General features: G+C 62.1%; 1 long non-coding RNA gene across 1 annotated transcript; it reads right to left on the minus strand.

Moving 5' to 3' along the window:
- On the minus strand, positions 1–2,839 carry LOC130684672 (uncharacterized). Its single transcript, XR_008999063.1, has 2 exons — positions 1,215–2,839; positions 1–260 (listed from the first exon to the last, which is right to left on the minus strand). It is a non-coding gene; the product is annotated as an uncharacterized LOC130684672 (long non-coding RNA).
- Between the last annotated feature and the right edge of the window lie 16,381 nt (positions 2,840–19,220).

A 19,220-nucleotide genomic window follows, 5' to 3' on the forward strand; every position in this document is an offset into this window, starting at 1 on the left:
ACATGCAGAATTCACAGTAATCATTTTCAACAAGCACATTTTCCCCTTGAAGGTAAAATTGGATAAAGACAAGATGTCAAACGGAAGCTGACAAGAGGGAGCGGCGGGGGGGCCGCCCGTGCTCTGCGGAGCCTCCGCCCGGGTGAGGGTGCCCGGCAGGCCTGTGTCTGTCGCTCCCCTCCTGCCAAGAGCGCCGGAACACCAGTTCTCCTGGAAAGCCGGCCGCAGTGAAGGAGGCAGCAGGCCCGCTCAGCCGCGCGCTGTGGGGAGGAGCGTTTCCTCCTGTGACTCACTGAGTCTGATTTCTCACAGGCCCCAGTCCCAGAAGCGGCTCTTCGGCGCTGGCAGCAACCGCGGAGCAATGGCCTTGACGGTGGGACTGGTGTTTGTCCAAATTAACTGAGCCACACGGACACCAGGTCAGGCACAGCACAGCTGCAAAGCCAGGTGGTGGCCAGCCTGCAGCCTGCAGAGTCCGGGAGAGGGGACGGGCTTCTCCCAGGGTGCGGCCCCCTCTGTGTTCCAGGGTGGGTGCTGAGCAAGCTGGGAGGGTCCCTGGTCCTTTCCTACTCAGGGCCTAAGGACCTAGCACCAGGAATGAGCAGCCACCCTTGCTTCATGTGTGTTGGTGGCAGGCTCGGTTCAGTCATCTAACCCGCTAGCGCTCCTGGGCCACACAGATGCACACATGGACACAGATATACACACAGTTACACACATGAATGCAGATACACATGGATACAGATACATAAACAGATACATGAATACAGGTACACATGGATACAGAACATAAACAGATACATGGATACAGATACATACATGAATACAGACACACATGGATACACACACACATGTGCACATATACCCAAAGCAAGCAGTTGGAATAATTCTGTACGCAACATTGTCTCATGCACACTTTTCAAGCAATAAATTTGTTCAGAAACAATTTTCATGGAGGCTCTGAAGGTCTGGACGAGGCAGGGCCTGGGAGTGGCTGGCAGGGTGTGGCCTGCCATGGGCACAAGCCGTTGGGATCAGAGCTGTAAGTTCACCCATTTAAAGTGTACAATTCAATGGTGTCAGTTTATTCACAGATGTGTGTGGCCATCTCCACAGCCAACTTTGGAAAGTTTATGATCTCCAAACAAGCTCTGGGTCCTCCATCCCTCCCCAGCTCCCGACACCCAACCCCCTTTCTATCTCTGTCAGTTTACCTTTTCTGGACTTTCTGCAGGAACAGAATCTCACATGTCAACTTCTGCAGCCAGCTTCTTTCTTGGCATATCGTCTTCCGGGTTCATCTGTATCATGGCCTGTGTCAATAATTCAATCCTTTTTATGGCTGAGTAATATTCCACCATGCAGATTCGCTGTTTTGTTGATCTATCATCTGTTGGTGGGTATTTTGCTTGTCTCCACCTTCTGGCTGTAGTGACTGATGCTGCCATGAACACTTGTTTGCAAGTTTCTCTTTGGACGCGTGTTTTCATCTCTCTTGGGCGTGTGTCTAAGACTGGGATCGCTGGGTGTGACGGTGACTCTGTGCTTAGTCTCTTGGGGAACTGCCAACTGCTTCCCGAGTATCTGCGCCGCCCACCAGCTGGGAACGAGAGCTCTGGTTTCTCCCTGCCCTCCCAGCACCCACAGTTGCTGTCTTTAACTGCAGCCGTGCGTGTGGGTGCGGAGCATCCCCGTGGCGCTTGCTGCCTGGCGCACTTCCTGTTGGAAAGCTGAAGCCAGTAAGCATCCAAAAATGTGCATTGGACAAATAAATCACAGTAAAGCCAAAGGAATGGACTCTAGAAAAGATGAATTGGAGGTTGGAAGCATTCACATAAATGATTAGAAAGATCATGAGACTATCACCAAAACTTGAGAGCAAAAGCAGATTTAAAAATGAAACTGACCCCCCATCCCATATTGTTAAAGCCCCATGTTCTCATTACAAAAGGAGCCACAACGTATTGACAGCCAGGAAGTGTCCTGACCACCCTCCCGTATCCCAAGGCGATGCCTGCTGACGCAGGGCCTGTCTCCTCAGAGCGTGTGGACGCGGGAGGCGTGCGGCACACACGGCGGGCCCACAGCAGACAGCTGCACTGTGCAGGAGGCTGACCCAGGCCCCAGAGGCTGGGCGCCTAGGTCTCCAGATGCCTTACTAACAGCAGGGAGCAGGAGGGGGACAGGAAGGGAGAGAGTGAAAAGCTCAGGGTCTTTGGAGATAAACCGAAGCTTTTATCGACCCCATGACCCAGCATCAGCTGGGGCCCCAGCACCGTGGCCCTTGTCTAGCCCGCGCAGTAGGACGCATCCCCAGCACGCGCTGGGAAATTCTGAAACGATGGAAGGGAATGCGTGTGGGACGCACGCAGGCCGCTACCTTCACACACAGCCTCCTCAGCCAGCTTGTCCCAACCCCGTTCCAACTCCCTGCGGCCGGCAGAGCTGACCACGGCGCACACGGGCAGGCAGGGGAGGGGGCCCCAGGCCTCGCCGCAGGCGGTGGGGCCACCCCGCCCCAGCCTCTGCCCTGCCGTGCCCACAGCTTCCTGGACCTCAGTCCTGTAACTGTTAAATCTTTTTAATACAAAAATGATTTGTAAGTATCAGCAACCAGCTAGTCTTTAACGGGGCTTTAATCCTTGAATGAATGTCTGTGAGGCAGCGCCGAGCTCAGCGGAGTGTGGGTGTCGCGGACCGTGGAAGTCCCTGGATCTGAGTTGGATGCCGATGGCCTGGTGACCCCGCAGGAGCTCCCGGACAGTCTGGCCCTGGCTGAGCCTCCGTCCCCGCCACCCTGGCCTCGGGCTTCTGTCTGCTGCACCCCTGCCCTCTGCCTCTCCAGCTCAGCCCAAGCCCCACCGCGTCACCCTCGGCCCCCGACCCCATCTTGCCCCGGGCAGGGACAGCATCCACAGTGAGGGGCTGTGTCCAAACCCTGACACACGGGCCCATCTTGTGAGCTTTGGGCATTTGGCCTCCAAGGGCGGCAGCCAGAGGGTGGCAGGAGGTGATTCCTGGTGGCTGCTGGGCTGCTCTGAGCTGCCCCCCATCTGGCTGATGCCATGAGGCCCTCTGGGTGCCTGCCACCAGGGAAAAAGTGGGCCCTGCTATTCTAGGGCCACAACTTGCCCTCAGCTGGGGGAGTGTCCGGGGCCACCTGGGGCCCAGGGGCCTGGACATGGCATCCTGACCTGGGTTGGGGTAACCCCAGCTGTGGGCTCCTGGTGCCCCATCCGGGTGGTGGTGGCTCCCTGAAGACCACAATATAGCACCCCTCAGTCCACTCTGTCCCCCAAACTGGGGAGCATTTCTTCCCTGGGCCTGAGGTCACGTGAGGGGAAGACCTCACATGCTGAAACTGTGGGAGCCCTCAGCACCAAGGGGGTCCAGCCACCAGCCTTTTACCCAGCGTCTACCTCTGTCCCGCTGAAGTGCCCGGGCCTGGATGGGGGCAGGGAGCTGCCCAGTGGGACCTGGACACCTTCCCTGCCGCAGGCCCTGGATCACTGCTCACCCAAGACTCTGCTTTAGTGGACCCCAGGGCTCTGCCCACCTCCAGGAGGCTGGGAGGGAGGTGGCCAGGCAGCTGGGCCCACCCCTCTCACCCTCGGGAGGGATGGCAACTGGCACACAGGCGCTGCTGTGTGGGCACAGAGCCCAGGGCTGGGGGCCCTCAAGGCCGGCCGGGCACCTCTGATCTGCAGGAGGGGCTGGTGTGGCTGGGGCAGGGGCTTCCCTGGAGAGGCCCAAGGTGAAGGCCACTCGCTGGCAGCTGCTGGACCGTCCAGGGGCCGATGGGCTGAGCCGCCCAGGAGCTCCCCCCGCCCCGCTCCGGCCCCTGGCCCTCCCAGCTGGGCTGGCTCACGGAGTGGGGTGCCCAGAAGGTACTTTTGGGAGGTGAGGCCGGGCTCTGGTCAGCAGGAGAAGACAAAGGGCTCAGGAGGGAGGCAGGGTCAGCTCTCTGGCTTCCCTGTGCTGCCCCCACCCCAGGAAGGAGCCCTGCTGGGCTGGGGGCGGAGGTGGGGGTGGGCCCGCATTTGGTCACATGAGGGGAAGGCCTCACATGCAGAGCTTTCCAGTAGCTTGGAGGTTGGGGAGGGCCCTGGACTGACCACTGGGATGACTTCTTCGTCCCTGTGACTCACAGGGGAAGGGGAAGGAGTAGGAGAAGGGAGGGGAGAGGGTTAGCAGAGAGGAGGAGGAGAAGTTGGGGGGTGGGGAGGAGAGGGGGAGGGCGGAGGCCGGTGCCAGGGGCCTGTCCAGAGCAGAAGGGCCTCCACTGCAGCCCCAGAGGGTCCTGGGAGTGAGGAGCTGCTGGGAAGGGGTCCCCGGGGACAGCCCCCCCTGGGGTCTGTGCAAGACCTGGGGTGGGGGGTGGGATAGGGGGCTGGGACTTCCTGAGAGGCCTTCCTGCCAGGGCCCAGCCGGAGCTCAGCGGAAGTCTGCCCTCAAGGCTTGCCCACTGGGCACAGGGCAGGGCTGGTCCCTCCGGTTCCTCCGCAGGCCTGGGGGCCTTCCTGAGCAGCGCTGTGGGGTGGGGGTGAGTGCCTGTAGAGTGGCCGTGTGGCCTGGCCTGGGCTCCTGGAGGGGAAGGTGTGCAGGAGAGGCGTGGGAGCCGGGCTGAGACGCCGCCCGGGCCGGCACCCTCCTCCCTTCTCCCTCCCTCCCCACCCAGTCAGTCAAGACCTCTGGGTACCCCCTCCTCCCGCGGGACCAACCCCCTGGGACCCGCAGGCCCCGGGGTGACTGGGCACGTGCCCTTGCTTCCTGGTCTTACAGGGCCTCAGACAAGAAGCCCATTTCCTGGTTCTGTCCAAGGGCACCCCCAGACCAGGAGAACCACCCCCTTTCCCTGGCATCCCGGCCCCTCCCTGTAGCCCCAGAGCCCGGGTGCTCCCCCAGGGCCTGGGTGGGGCATCTGGAAAAGCCAGTTCTGTGGGGCTGCCTGGGCGGCTGGCCTGTGCAAACAGGTGGGTCTTAGGGTTCAGGAATGTGGATGCCAGAGGCTTGGGGAGGCCTGGGGTGGCCCTGGGCTCAGGAGGGGCGGCCCAGTGCCCTGGGAAGCCTAGGCTTACCTCAGGGGAAGAGTAGGGCTCCCACCCTGCACCCTCCTCAGCAACCCCCAGGGGTGCTGGGCCCACAGCCCTCCAGGGGCAGGAAGGGGAGGCCTGGGGTCCTGGGGAGATCCCTGGAGAGGCCGAGGAGCCTTCCCTTTATCTCTTGCAAAAGACTGGCTCCCTCCCCCCAGGAAACAAATCACTTGTCAAGGTTCCTAATTAAAATGCGCCGTGAGCGATGGCTCAGAACCAGTCCCACAGCCAAGATAAGGGAACTTCCCTGGCGCCAGCAGAACCTCACGGTTGTGCTGGAAACGGGGTTTCTAACCACAAAGGAAGGAAAGAGTGGAGCTCCGCGTCCACATCTGGCGCCACACCGCCCTCCCCCAGGTGCCCCCCGGCCCCAGCCTGGCGCCGCTGCCAGCCAGGAGAGAGACTGCGCACACTGGGCATCCGGCTCCGCTGGGACTCAGGCTTCATGTTGCACTTGCCATTTTTTTAAGTAAATCATACATTTTAATGAAATAAGCTATTATAAAAGCTGCTCATTATAGAACATGAAAATAGAAAAACAATCTTCCATTTGGGAGGAGAAATGGAGAGTGCAGGACGGGGGAGGAGGGTGGAAGGCCACGGGACAGTCTGCATCTCCAGCTCAGCCCCCGTGTGCCCCTCAGAGACTCTGTGCAGGGAGGTGGATGGGGTGTCTGTGCTCAGTGAGTCCCATCCTGGCCGCTGTCCACGTGGCAGGCTGTGACCCGAAGCAGAAGATACCCAGCCCCCTTCACCACCTCACTGGGGTCTGGAAAGGGGTCATGGCCTTCTGCAGGCTCCTCCCTGAGCCTGGAGGCACCCCTGCCCAAATCCAGGGGTTCCTGGCCAGTCTAGCCGCCCCCGTGGGCCCTGGACACGTGGGCCTCTGACCGTCAGGGAGGCCGTGTGAAGGGAGAGCCTCAGTCCTGCACTGGGCGGCAGGGGTGGTCTCGGCCAGCCAGGCGGCCATTCAGCCTTCCTGCAGGTTTCCAGGTGAGGTCTTGGTGAAGGGAGAATGGGGACCATCCCCACCCCCACATCACCCTGGACATGGTATCCTTCTTGTCTCCCCCGGTCCCTTCCCCTGCACCTGCTCAGCCCTCCCCAGACAGCGGCTGTGAAGCATCGCAGGCTCGCATCCAGGAGGCAGAGCTGGGCTGGCGGGGCGTGTCCAGTGGTCCCGGGCCTGGGGCCTGTCCCTCAGGGGCTGAGCTGTAGGGGAACCCCCGCCCACACTTTGGGGAGGCTTCCGAGGGAGAAGGGCCCGAGTTAGGCAGAGAGCTGAGTCACAGGCCGGGAAGTCCAGGAGGCCCAGACATGGCTCCCATAGGGCCAACAGCTCCAGCCCTGGGGCCCCTGCTGCCCACTGAGCCCCCAGCACGCTGGCCCTGTGGTCTCTGGGCGGTCTGCACCCCATGGCGGGGTGTGGGGACCCATGAACATCTGCAGAAGATACCACACCAGTAAGCCTGCAGCCCCACTGTGCACAGGTGCCCGCAGTCGGTCCATGCTGCCCCACCTGGTCCCACGCAGCCAACCCCTGGGCCCACGCAAGCCCCGCCCCCTGGGCCCACACCCCTCACGTTCCTCTGTTGGCACTGTGCCAGCTCCCCTCGGAGGCCTCTGCTCTGGGGGTGGGGCCCTACCTAGACCCTCAGTGTTTCCAGCACCGCCAGGACCGGGGCCCCAAGCCACTTAGCCTGGAGCTCACGGGCCCCCTGTGGGTTAGTACATCCAGGGCTCGGGGAGCAGAGGGGTCCCTGGGTGGGGTGGGAGGGAGGCTGGAATGTCAGGCTCCACTTGGCCGCTGCCAAGCAGCCAGCCTAGGCCCGGGAATGACCACATTTACCCCTCCTGGAATGTGTGAGAGTCCAGATGTGTGAAGCTCTTGGCGTCAGCAGAGCCCCGCGTGTGTCTCAGGGGCCTGTGAGTCTCTACTCTTCCACTGGGCCCCGTTGGGGACAGGTCCAAACAGGGACTTTGAGGGCAGGGCCCCCAGCTGGTGGGTGGGGGCACTGCAGGCAAAGGGTCGCCATGGTGCAGTGGTGCCACCTGCTGACGCTTCTGGGCACTGTGCCCCTGAGTGGTCATAGACGCAGGGATGAGGTGGGGGGTCGGGGAGTTGGTGTCCTGGGGGAGGGGCAGTGGGCACAGGCAGGGCTCATAAAGCTGGTCCAGAGGTTTTCAGAGATGCAGGCACAATTTCTTCTCCTTAAGCAAGGCTTTTGAACAACCAGATCGCTTTTGCTTATTCACAAGCATTTGCTAAATTAAGGCCTGGTAGGATGCTTGGAGTCGGCTGACTGTTGGGGGCCTTCGAGAGAAGGGACCCTTTTCTGGATCTGAGCTGCCAGCAGTGGAGCTGGAGGCGATCAGGTGGAAAGGGGGGAAGGACCAGGCTGGGTTGGCCAGGACAAGGGTCCCACCGAGCCCTGCTGCTCCGACAACCAGACTTCCCGCAGTTAGACGTCTGTGCTGTGGAGCTAATTCTGTGTTTAACTCTGGAAACCATCACGGGGCCTTTGAATCACTGTTCCCACTGCCAGCATTACTGGTTTAATATCTTTGCCCCCGTAAGTACTTGCTCCGTGTGGATTCACACGCTCAGCTTTGCTAGGCAGTAAATAACTCTGACCCACCCAAGACACTGGGGCCACAGAACCCGCAACGCTCCGCTCCGTGTGGCTGAGGTTCCTGTGCCCAAGGCGCCAGCCAGGTCGGGCCCCACTGACTCCTGCCCCCGTGAACCCCTGTCCTGCACGTGACTGATTTCAGCTCTCAAGACATGCAAATGTCTGCCAAGGCCCTGGCTCCCCCGGAGTCCTGCCTGATTTCTGCCCTCAAACCTGCCCAGCTGCACACACACATTAAAGTGAAGCTGCCATAGTGCTGGGCCGGGCCAACGCTCACGGTCACTTAGATGACCTTATAAGGTCACCTCCCGACTCTCAGCTCTGAGCAGCCTCATTCCCCGAGGCCCTAGGAGGCAGGCTGTGCAGGGCCACCCTCCTCACAGCCAGCCTCCAGGGCTGGGTAGGGGGGCACAGGGGCTGGACCCACCCAGGCCCCATGCATGTTTGAGGCTCTTCAGGGGAGACTGTGGGCTGCAGAACTCAGTGACCCAAGGGCCCCTCCCACCCTATTACCCAGAGCACCCTGCTCTATTGGCTTAAGTAGGGATCCGAAGACCTCCCACACCTCCAGGGAGGCTGGGGGTCTGGCGGAGCTCGGGTGGAGTGGGGTTTGGGGGCACCCCTGCCTGTGCAGAGCTCACGCCCTTGTGGAAGTGTGTTCCAGCTCAATCTGAGGAGGCTGCCCGTGCCCCAGGGCCACCCCTCTGTTAGGCTTGCCATGCGCTGCCTTGGGACACACTGAGACAGACAGCCTGGGACAAGACTGGCCCAGGGTGCCCTCATCAGCTTCAGGGAAAGTCCGGGGACCTGGACCCAGGCCCCCAGACTGGCTCGCCCAGGTGGCTGCATGGGCTGCATGCGGGCCACACCAAGGCAGGGCGCAGCTCGCATCGTCGTGCAGTTCTAGTCCCACCCTGTGCGAGCTGCTGTCACCCCAGCCTCCAGAGAGGAAGAGCCCTGCCCTGCCTGTGTGGCAGTGGGGCCTCTGGAACAGAACAAGGACCGGAGCATCTTCCCCTGCAGGGTCCCTGGGGCTGCGAGCAGGATTGACATCCTCTTCAGATGGGAGGGGCCCACACAGGGCAGTCCAGGGCAGGGGAGGGACCGGGGACAGCGTGGAAGGGGCCGGGACGGAGAAGGGGCAGCTCTGTGTCCTTAGAGCGCCGGTCCCCAGAGAGCAGCGAAGCACAGCAGTGCTGTCCATTCCCTTAGCAGCCACGTCACTCACTGGGTGACGAGGCCCCTCGGTGTTTCCCCAAAAGCTGGTGGGCACACGTGGACACTCTGCCCAGACATGAGCCTGCATTAGGAGGGTGCCCAGGTCTGGCACCTCCAGCCACCAGCACGTCTGGCTCCTTGAGGCTTCCAGGCCTACTTCCCTGGGGGCTGCGGACAGCACAGCCTTGGTGCCCAAGGCCCTGTCTGTGGCCTGGGACTCACTCAGGCTCTCTTCACCCATGGCTGGGGGGTGCCTGCTTCTTGCCTGGGCCAGACCCCTCTCAGCCAGGCGTCTTTCTGTGTCCTTAGAAAGCGCTTTCCCCAGCTGGGCAGCAGGTGGGGCAGACCTAGGGAGGCGAGGGGTGGGTGGGTTTCACAGTGGCCTTGTGTTTACAGAGAAATTCTGCCAGTGTGTAGGTGGTGCCTGGTACAGCCCACAAGGCAGCTGCCCACACAGAGGGCCGCCCTCAGGGCTGCCCCGAGGGAGCCGGCTGCAAGCCGAGGGGCAGAGCGGCCCCTCCCTGGCCCCCTTCCCTGGGCCTGCGGCGGAGAGTCTCAGCATGGATGGAAATGCTCACCAGGTTAGGGGTGGCCACTTCCAATCCTGGACTTCAGCTTGGCGAGCTGCTGATTAAGGGGGTCCCTAGGTGAGCCGCACTCGATGTCCAGCGTGATCCGGAAACATTGTGTCTGCAATGACGCGCTCTCGGGGTCTCAGAGGGGCCTTTCCAGAGCAGGACCCCAGGGCCCAGCGCAGCCCACATGGCCTGAGGACAGCTCCATTCACCCTACCCTCAGCCCAGGGGGACCCCACCCAGCCCCACCACGGACAGAGCCATCGTGGGGCCTCAGTGGTGAACGGGCAAGGACGTGGTCCCAATCCTGCCCATTTCCAGGGAATGGTGCCCTGAGGCGGGCACATGCTGACACGAGGGTGGGGGTAAAGGTGGGGAGCAACAAAAGCACCTTCTCAAGAGAACAGAGACCCTGTCCCAGGGAGAAGCCCAGGAGGCCCACCCCTCCTGTGGCCAGAGGGGGCGCTCCTCCTGGGCTGTAGCAGTGCCCACCTCTGCCAGCAGAGGGCAACCTTCCAGTGGCTCCCCCAAGAGCCCTGTGGCCACCCCCCTCTTCACACCCTCCCCAAACCACCCCAGAACCCACAGCACACAACATGGCTCCAAAGATCCCTCTACAAGCCCACAGGGGCCACTGCAGAAGACTGGGGAGTCTGAAAGAGGAGACAGGTGCCCCCAGGCCACGGACAGCCTCTGACGGTGTTCTTCCCCGGCACGCCTGTCAAAAGACAGGTGGCAGTGTTTCCCCCGCCCCCCCGCCGCTCGGCCTCCTTGCCTTGTGCCTCTGCCTGATGCTGGCCCATTGCGGGGCACTTAGGCTGCTGCCAGGCTCTCTCGGGGCGCTGTGGTGCCATCTCGGCAGGCTGGTGCAGCCCTGTGGGCCACAGTGCCAGTGGTCGGCCTCTCCGGCATCTTCATCACCATCACCGTCTTTGTCTTCATTATCCCCTTTGTCCCCCCTGTGTCCCGAGTCGGTAAACTCAGCCGTGGGTCAGAGCACAGCAGCACAGGGGGACTTGGAAGTGGCTAGGCTCTCAGCTCTGAGCCCAGGAAGGTCTGGCCACAGGGCGGGAAGTACAGGAGGGGGGTGCAGTGATAGTCAACCTCAAATTTGTGCCCAGCAGGGCTCCCCAGATGATCATGACCCTAGATATGCCCCCTTTTGTAAGGCCATGCAGTCTCTGAGGGTCTCCCGGGAAACCGTCTGCTGTTCATGACCAGCAGGAAGGCCAGGAAGGCCAGGGGCCAGGGCTACAGCGCCCAGGGCTGCCTTGAGGGCACCTGTGGGTTGGGCATCTCAGCTGGTGGTCTTTGCACGTTGGACCTGCACAGAATTGCTGTCTGGACAGCCTCGGGCTGGATGAAACAGGCTCCCTGGGCTGAAGCCGTGTGTGGGAGGGGCCGGTTCCCTTCAAAGGCTCAGGGCAAAACCCACTCCTGGCCTTGTCCAGCTGCCAGAGGCTCTGCATCCTCGAGTCGCAGCCCTCCTCTGTCTTGCAGCCCTTGGGTGGCTCTCCCTGACTCTGAATTCTCCAGCTCTCTCTTCCGCAAGGACCCCTGAAACGTGTGAGGCCCACCTGCACCATCAGGACAAGCTCTCCACCCTAAATCAGCTGATATCACCCTTGTTCCATCTACAGCCTGTATCACCTTCTGCCACGTGAACATGAGACACATTCACATGTCTCAGGATGTAGCATGTGGATGTCCTGGGGGGTCTTTATTTTCCCACCATTAGGGTCTCTTCCCAGGGCACCAGTCCTCATGACTGGAGGTGGGGCTTGGAGGGGGGCACCCTGGGCAGCTCTCAGCATGATCAATGGGGCAAAAACCTTCTTGCCATGTGACAATAATGGTCTCTGTGGTAGTTCAGGGTCACCCACCAGGGCCTACAGCTGATCAGCCCCCTCTAAGGCTGCCCCCCCTGGAGTCAGGCTTCTTCAGGCCCCTCCTCCCCTGGGGCCCCTCCTCTCCACTGGCCCCTCCATTGAGCACCCTTCTCCAGCCTCCCACAGCCCGCAGGTCCAGGACCCTCCTTGGAGAGGGCTGTGCCTGATGGGTGAGGGTCAGCGCACCTCAGCACCCAAGGCCCCAGTTAGGCAGCTGGCCCCTGAGAGGTGCGGAGCCGGTTCACGGGCCTCGGCAGATGCCTCCTGAGGGACAGAGAAGGACTTCTCTTTGCTCTGCAGTCCAGGAAAACCTTTACGACCGGGTCCGCCCAGAAAGGGGCAGTACAGGATGCCGTCTGCTGCTGCAGCACCCACCTCTGTGGCCTGCGGGGGGCCGGAGGCCGGGTGACAGCAGTCTGTGTGGGCCTGTGGCAGGGCCCCAGTGGGGTGAGGGTGTCCCAGGCCTTTTCTGGCCTCACTGATAAGCGCAGAGAGGGACGGAGCAAGCACGGTGACCCGTGGGCACCCCGTCCCGCCTGACCTGGGACAGCTGCAGGCCAGTGGCTGTCAGGCGGCTGCCCCGCTGGAGGCCTCTGAGGCAGGCAGCTCCCTTCCCCAGGGCTAGCGAGGGCCCGCCTGCCTCCTCGGCAGCCTGAGCCTGGCTGTGCTTTCTGCTCTATTAGGTCCTAGAGGGCTGGTCTGAATGGGGACAGGCCACGATTTGGCCACGTCCTTGGAACCTGGGGCCCCTCCCAGGAGTGGACTCTGCCTGTACCTGCCAGTCCAGACGGGCCCCTGCCTGCCCCTCTCCCACTCCTGGACCCTGGTGTCTCCTCCTATCCCCACCCCCAAGCTCTCCAGCTCAGACCTCACCTCCTCCCTGGAGCCCTCCTGACTTCTCCCTCCCCTTCCCAGTGGGCCCCCCGGGCTGCTCTGCCCCTGCCCTGGTGCCCCTCACCCTGGGACTGTGAGCTGCTCTGTCCGTGTCCCCAGCACTAGTCTGGGTGCTCATGTTGGGGTGCTCAGGGACCCGAGAGGGATGAAGGAGTGGATGGGTGGAGACGCCGGCCTGCTCTCCTGGGAGGGACCTTCCTGGATTTGCTGGGGTGCTTGGGGGCAGGTCGGGAGTGGGGCTGCCTGCAGCCTCCAGGCCTTTAGACGTCTTCAGAGCCACGTCTCTGCTGTTGACGGAGCCTGTGTGTGTTGCTGCCTCCCTGGTGGGGAGCCTGTGGGCAGAGAGTCGGGGTTCCCCTAGGGACATCACCATGATGGCATGAGCCCACGGTGCCCAGACCTGGGGTGCCAGCCAGCCGTGGGGAGCATCTCAGGTTCCCAGGGGCACGGTCTGTGGCTAGGGCCCCGTGGCCTGCCCTGTCCCCAGATCCCACTGCCGACTGCCGCCTGCCCCTCCAAGCTCACCACCTCCTCCCGTCGTGGGTAAATCAGGTTACCCACAGCTTTCCTTGTGGGGTGCGGAGGGGCCTCTAAGCCAGGGCAGGTGGCAGCGCTTCTCTGGGGGCAGTTGACTCATTTGTTATTTCTTGGTTAGGCAGAGGGATGGCGGGCTCTTCAGGGCCCTGGGGACCCATGGAGTCATATCCCCAGGCCAAACAGGGAGGCCCTCGGCATCTTCTCAGGCCCAGCCACCCCGGGAAATAATAGAGGGGGGCTTGGGGGCAGGACTGGCGGGGGAGGAGATGGCCTTCAGCCGAGGAGGGAGAGGAGAGGTCAGGCTGGGAGGGCGGCCCTCTGGCCCAGCTCCCCAGCGGCGTGGCCCACAGGCCTGAAGATGCCCTGTCCAGTGGCCTGAAACCTTCCCAGTGGAGGCAATGGGGTCCTTTGGCCCTGCCAGTGTTGGGGAATGGGGTGGTCAGCCCCCTAAGAACCGCGCCCTGCGCCCTGGCCCAGGCCGGGATGGCAGTTGCAGACTTGGAGGAGGCCTCACCTCCCAGCCTCAGTGTCCATCCTGGAAACGGGGCCTGAGAAGGAGCCTGCCAGCTCGAGAGGTGCGGGGCCTGGCACATCAGCCAGCAGAGCCCCTGGGCAGCGTGAAGACCCAGGCAGACATCACTGTCAGCGACACCCTCCCCGAACCCCTGGCAGAGACCCCTCCCCACTCCCCTGGAGTCTCGTCTGAGGCTCTTTGGTCCCTGAAGGCCAGGTCCTCCTCCACGCACAGCATGGCCCGGACGTGAGGCAGGCGGCCAGTGAGCAGCTGTGGATGGAGGGCAGGGAGCAGGCCACCTCTGCCCCTGACAGGCAGCAGGGGCACAGGCTGGGTCCTGACCAAGGGTCACCAGCTGCCGGTGCCAACTCCGGCCTGCCCCGCCCAGCTGAGCTCACACCTTTGCTCATGGTGCATCTCTGTGGACCTTCTGGGACAGCAAAGTCGAGAGGGCTGAGTCCCCCAGCAGCACTGGGCTCACACGGCCACCTGGGAGCCTGACCCTGAGGCTGCCTGAACACCTGGCCTGGTGGCCAAGCCCCCACCATGCTCCAGCCCAGGCCCGGCTACAGACTCCTCAGCAGGGGCCCCCAAAAGCAGCTCCCCGCCAGGGCCGTGCACCGCCTGGCAGGCTGACCAGGAGCCCGCGGGGAAGGCCGTCCACCTGTCCGCATGCCCTGGGAGGGCAGCCCACTGTGCTCAGCCAAAGCCTCATGCTTTCTGGCCGCAGGGTTGTTCCATCCAAACCTGAACTGGCCGTGCTTCTGGAAGGGAGCCTCGCCTCGCCTCGCACTTGGCCCAGGGAGGGCCTTCCCATCCAGCCCCTGAGGCTCCGTGCTGTCTTCCCCAGGCCCGGGGTGCATGGAGAAGCCTCCCCAGAGAGCAGGAGGGATGGGTCGGGGTGGGGGTGTGGCTCCTGCTGGGTGGGGGTCCCCAGCATCCGTGAGGGCGCCAGGGCTCCTGGCGGCAGGTGGCAGCTCTTCTCCGGGGCAGTGCTCACTGCCCGCCCACTGGTGGGAACACTGGGCTGGGCTGGCTCCCAGCAAGCCCATCTGGTTTTCTTCTCTGGCCAGAGTCCATGGGGCTGTGCCGGCCCCAGCCCAGCCCAAAAGCTTCCAGGACGCCCTGCACACGGAGCTGGGCCCGCCCACAGCCGACAGCTGGGTGCTCTGGGCACTTAGTGACCTCTAGGCCTGGATTCTTTGCCTGTGACGCAGGGACACTGCCTGGCGTCACCCTACCCCTCAGTCACAGGCCATGTGGGCAGCAGCCCCCGCCCCCGGCAGGCACACCCTGACAGGCCACCCAGACTGAGCTGGGCTGGCACCTGCCCGGGGGTAGGGGTCACCCAGTCAGGGCAGAGGTTGTGCCCTATTCTGAGCCTCCTGGCTGGCCTCCCTCCCTGACTTGGAGTTGCCACACTTTCTGCCCTGTGTGGCCCACTCGAACCCTTGCTGGCCTCTGCCTCGGTCCTGGGCCTCAAAGTCCCTCTTAGACCCCACACACAGATCCAGCTAAGGCCCTCTGAGGCCCCCAGTGTTGAAGGAATAGGTTGCCCGACCTGTAATTCAAAATAAAAACCACACTAAGCAATAAAACACAGGAAAGGAGGTCAAAGTTCTGCTCTTTCCCACAGAGACCACTTGGATACCATTTTGGAAATAAATATCAACTCCTTCCTAACAAAGTTCCTGGTGCCACCCTGTTGGTGCCCAAGGCTGTGCCCGGCCCACAGGCAGGTGACCCGGAAAGCCCGCCCATTGCCTCCTCCCGGCTGGCCCGCCGTCTCAGTCCTCCAGGAGGGAAGGCCCATCGCCCTGAGCTCAGCCGAAGGTGGCTCCCTGCTGGGACGCCTGCAGCAGCGCCAGGAGGGAGGGTTCCAGGGCCCAGCTTCCTTCCAGAGTGGGGCCTGGCCCCGGGCAGTAGCGATAGCCCCAGAAGGACCCCCCCATCCTGGCTCAAGACCCAGGAGGAAGAGGCCTTCCCTGAGCGCCCAGCTCGGGCTCAGCCCCCCATGCCAAGGAAAGCTGAAGGTGCTAGGTCCGCTTGGCGTGTGCCCCGCAGGGCGGAGGGCCCCCCTTCCAGCTGGGAAGGGAGACTGCTTGGCGGGAGCCACGCTCTCTTCACAGACAAAGCCGTCAGCCTCGGGGTCCAGACCCCACACTCGCCCCAGCGGCCAGTCCTGGAGGTGAATGACAGGCTCTACCACGTGCCGCGTGCGGCTGGCCAGTCTCCCAGGCCCCTGAACGTGCTGGGACAGGTGGGGGCAGGGCCCTGGGCTGCCTCTCCCTCATCCGGTCATTCCTCTTGTTGCACGTGGGGACACTGAGGCCCAGAGGGGTCAGTGCGACCTGGGGACACGGCCTCTGCGCAAGCCCAGGATGTAGCTGGAAGGAAAGATCCTACCCAGTATGGCCAACTGACTGAGGTGGTGTTGTGTCAACCATCAAGCTGGAGGCAGGGACAGGCAGGGCACATGGCAGGGGACACGGGGCGACTACGCCAGGCCATGGTCACCATGACGCCCCAGCACCAGCCATTTGCTAATGAAGGAACTGTGTGAAAGAATGGTGGCCAGCCCCAAGGGGAGAGGGGTCTGTGGACTCGCTGCCCCCCAGGCTTTGGGAGTCAGGAATGCTCTGTGGGAGGCAGGCTTCCACAAGACGCTGCACCTGCCGGGCTTGCGCTGGGCATCCAGCCTGAGCTGACCTCTGCTCCAGCCTGGACCTGGCAGCCCAAACGTCAGGTTTGGAGGAGCATGCTGGTGGTCAGGGAGGGAGAGAGCCTGGCGCCCCCCACTTCCCACGGCCCTGCCTCCCCTCAGATGCTGTCATCCTGGTGCCCCAGATTCTGCTCTGGAAATACACTCCCAATTAAGTGGAAGAGCCCAGAGAGGAAGGCTGTGGCTACACAAGTCCTCTTTACCATGGCTCCCAGGAGGACATGCAGTGGCCTGGAGGACACGCGTGCCCCCGCTGAGCTCCAGGCCTGGTCCCAGCCTCCCGGCGGAGGACAGCTTCCATCCAAGCAGCCTCCATGCTGAAAGGCAGTAAGAGGGGAGGGGAGGGGAGGGGAGGTGGCCTCCGGGCCCAGCCGCTCTCTGTCTTGGGTGGGATACTGGGGCCACCTGCAGACCCCGTGTTCATATGGGGGATAACACCCCTTCCCAGGCAGGTTAAAGGACATAGTGTGCAGGCACGGGTGCCCTGAAAAGTGGCCCAGGGGGTGACATTACTGAGGGGGCTCAGGGCTGGATGGGGCAGCCAGGCTGAGGGTTGGCAGAGAGGTAACAGCCCCCGGGAGGTGCTGGGCTTCGGTTGGTGGGGTTCAGAGGTGCCTGGATGGGGAGCCAGAGAGACGAGAGGCGGTGCACCTCTAGGGTCTGAGCCCCTGCTGGTTAAGACTGTGCTGGCCAGCCCTGATGGGGACACCCCACCCCCGCTGAGGCTCTGAGGTCCCCTGTGGCCAGCTCTGAAAATTCAAACCCCCGGGCTCTGAAGTGAGGGGAGGGAGGAGGGCAGAGGGAGGGGCCGGGAGGACAGCAGCCTCTGGAGATGCACAAGCCATGCTGGCCACTGGCAAGAAAGGCCGCAGCTACAGCGGCTCTGCCCTGGCCTGGGGAGAGCTCCCTGGGCCTGCTGACCCCCACAGTGCCCTGTCTGGGCCTCCTCCTGCACCAGGGCCACAGCCGGGTGTGGTGGGCAGGTGGGGTGCCCCCAAGCCACGTCACAGCCCAGGAAGCTCTGGCAGAGCTGAGCACTGGCACCTGCCCTGGCATCTAGGCACCTCCAGGGCAGGTGTCGAAGGCCCCCAGGCCAGGCAGAGCCCCATGCCAGGCTTCCTCCCCGCCCCTTGCAGTGTCCTCACCGCCCGCTTCAGGCTGGCTCCAGGTCTGCGTCCACTAAGGTCTGCTGGGTGCAGCCGTGCTCCCCTGGTGCTCGCTGTCCCCGCAGATGCCCTGGGCTGCCTCCTCTGATGGCAGGGCGGGCAGGGCTGCACCGTGGGGCACCCAGGAGGCAAAGCTTGTGGTACACACGCCCAGGGCAGGAGGAGCTGGGGTGACAATGCAGGCTGCGTCCTTCCAGCCTGGCCCCAGGACCCTCCCTACCAGGGCCATGCTGCCCTGGGCAGAGACGGAGTCCCTGCCACTATGGTGCTCACACACACCCTGATGGGGAAACCAAGGACACACCCATGAGCAGGTGAGGTCAGTCTCTGACCAGGACGCGGCAGGGAGTGGCTGAGAATGCTGGGGGCAGGTCCAGGCACCTGGCTGCTGGCCCGGCGGGAGGGGGCCTTGCTGAGGAGGGGACATGTGAATGAGATCCAGTTGTGCAAAGGAGGTGGCAGTGGGAGGACTCAGGAGGCCAGCGTGGGTAGAGGCCAAAGCGAGTGCCAAGGCCCTGGGGTTGAGGGCCCCAGCACAGCAGGGGCAGAGCACCCAGAGGCCAAGGGGCTGAGGTCGGCCAGCTGGGGCAGGACCCCGTGGGCCTCAGGTCAGGCCAGGTGGGCAGGGGACGGGAGGCGGGCGCTGTGCGGGGTGCACCTTGCCTCCTGGGGCTGTCAGCCCCCCTGCACTGTGTGAGTTTGCCCCCAGAGGAAACTGCTTTTTTGTTTAGGGAAGTTCATTAAGTGGCCTGTCAGGTCTGGGAGGAGAATCTCAGGGCACAAGCCGGACCTGAAACCAAACGGAGTCTAAGTGGCCTGGGTGGAGGAGGGGCAGTTCTGAAGGTGCAGCTGTTAGACCTCCCCGCACCCCAAAATGGGCCCTGAGGGCAGCGGGGTGAGGGGTTTGACAATGTGGGGAGGGGTGATTTATACCTACTTTGTGTTTCATTTCTCTAATGACTAAGATGTTAAACATGTTCACTTTAAGAATTTGATTTATTTTACTTACATTGCTTTATCCTAGTGTTTCCCCATTTTCCATCTTATAAATTAATTTTGGAGCTCTTCTGTTGTTGCATATATCTTTTCCTGTTTGTCTTTGGCTTTTAATTTATTGAACATATTTTTATATATAAATGCTAAATGGTATACACTGATTTATCCCTATTTGCCTTTGATGATTCTACCTGTTTCTGCTCAGAAAGTTCTTGTCAAACTGAGAATTGGGACAATATGTACACGTGTCTTTTTTATCAATAGCATGAATCTTTTTGTTTCTCCAATCCCTCTGGGATTAATTTATAGAGATACTTGGCTGTGGATATAACTTAATTTTTTTCTCTGAATAAGTAACCAATTCATCAAGTAGCAGAGTTCTCGGTTGGTACTTGGAGTAGGGTGGACACAGGGTCTGCTCAACGGTGTGGGCGGGGTTTGGAGGAATCTAGGAGGGCTGAGCATTTGCCAGCTGGTGTGCGCCTTGCGACCTGCGGGGGGCATAGAGTGCCCCCAGCCCCAGAGGGCAGCTGCTTGCAGAGAGAGCCCTGGGTAGCACACACAGCCTGCCCGGAGCAGCCTGGCAGGAGAGGACATGAACTCTCCCCGACCTGGCCCACCCCTGCCAGCTCCTCCCTTTACCAGACATGACCTGAAGCGAGAGCTTGGAGCTGATGGAGCCGCTGTAGAGGTGGGCAGGGCGCCCCCTGGCACAAGAGAGGATGATGTCACATCCTAATAACTAAGGCAATGGGGCTCCAACGTGGCGGAGCAATGTCCTCAAAATTCTGAGCCAGAGTTCTTTACCACATTGCCAACAAGAGGCAAGTTGGGTGCCGCATGTATGTCTCCAGCAGTCACCGAGGAGAGGCCATCAGGGGAAAGCAACACACTCTCAGGGATCCAGAGTATGAACTGGCAACAGGTCCCAGAAAACCAAGCCAGCAGAGACTCCACTTCCAAGTCGCAGCCGCTGCCCAGCA

This window comes from Manis pentadactyla, chromosome 8 (assembly GCF_030020395.1).
Source record: "Manis pentadactyla isolate mManPen7 chromosome 8, mManPen7.hap1, whole genome shotgun sequence".
Lineage (NCBI taxonomy): Eukaryota > Metazoa > Chordata > Mammalia > Pholidota > Manidae > Manis > Manis pentadactyla.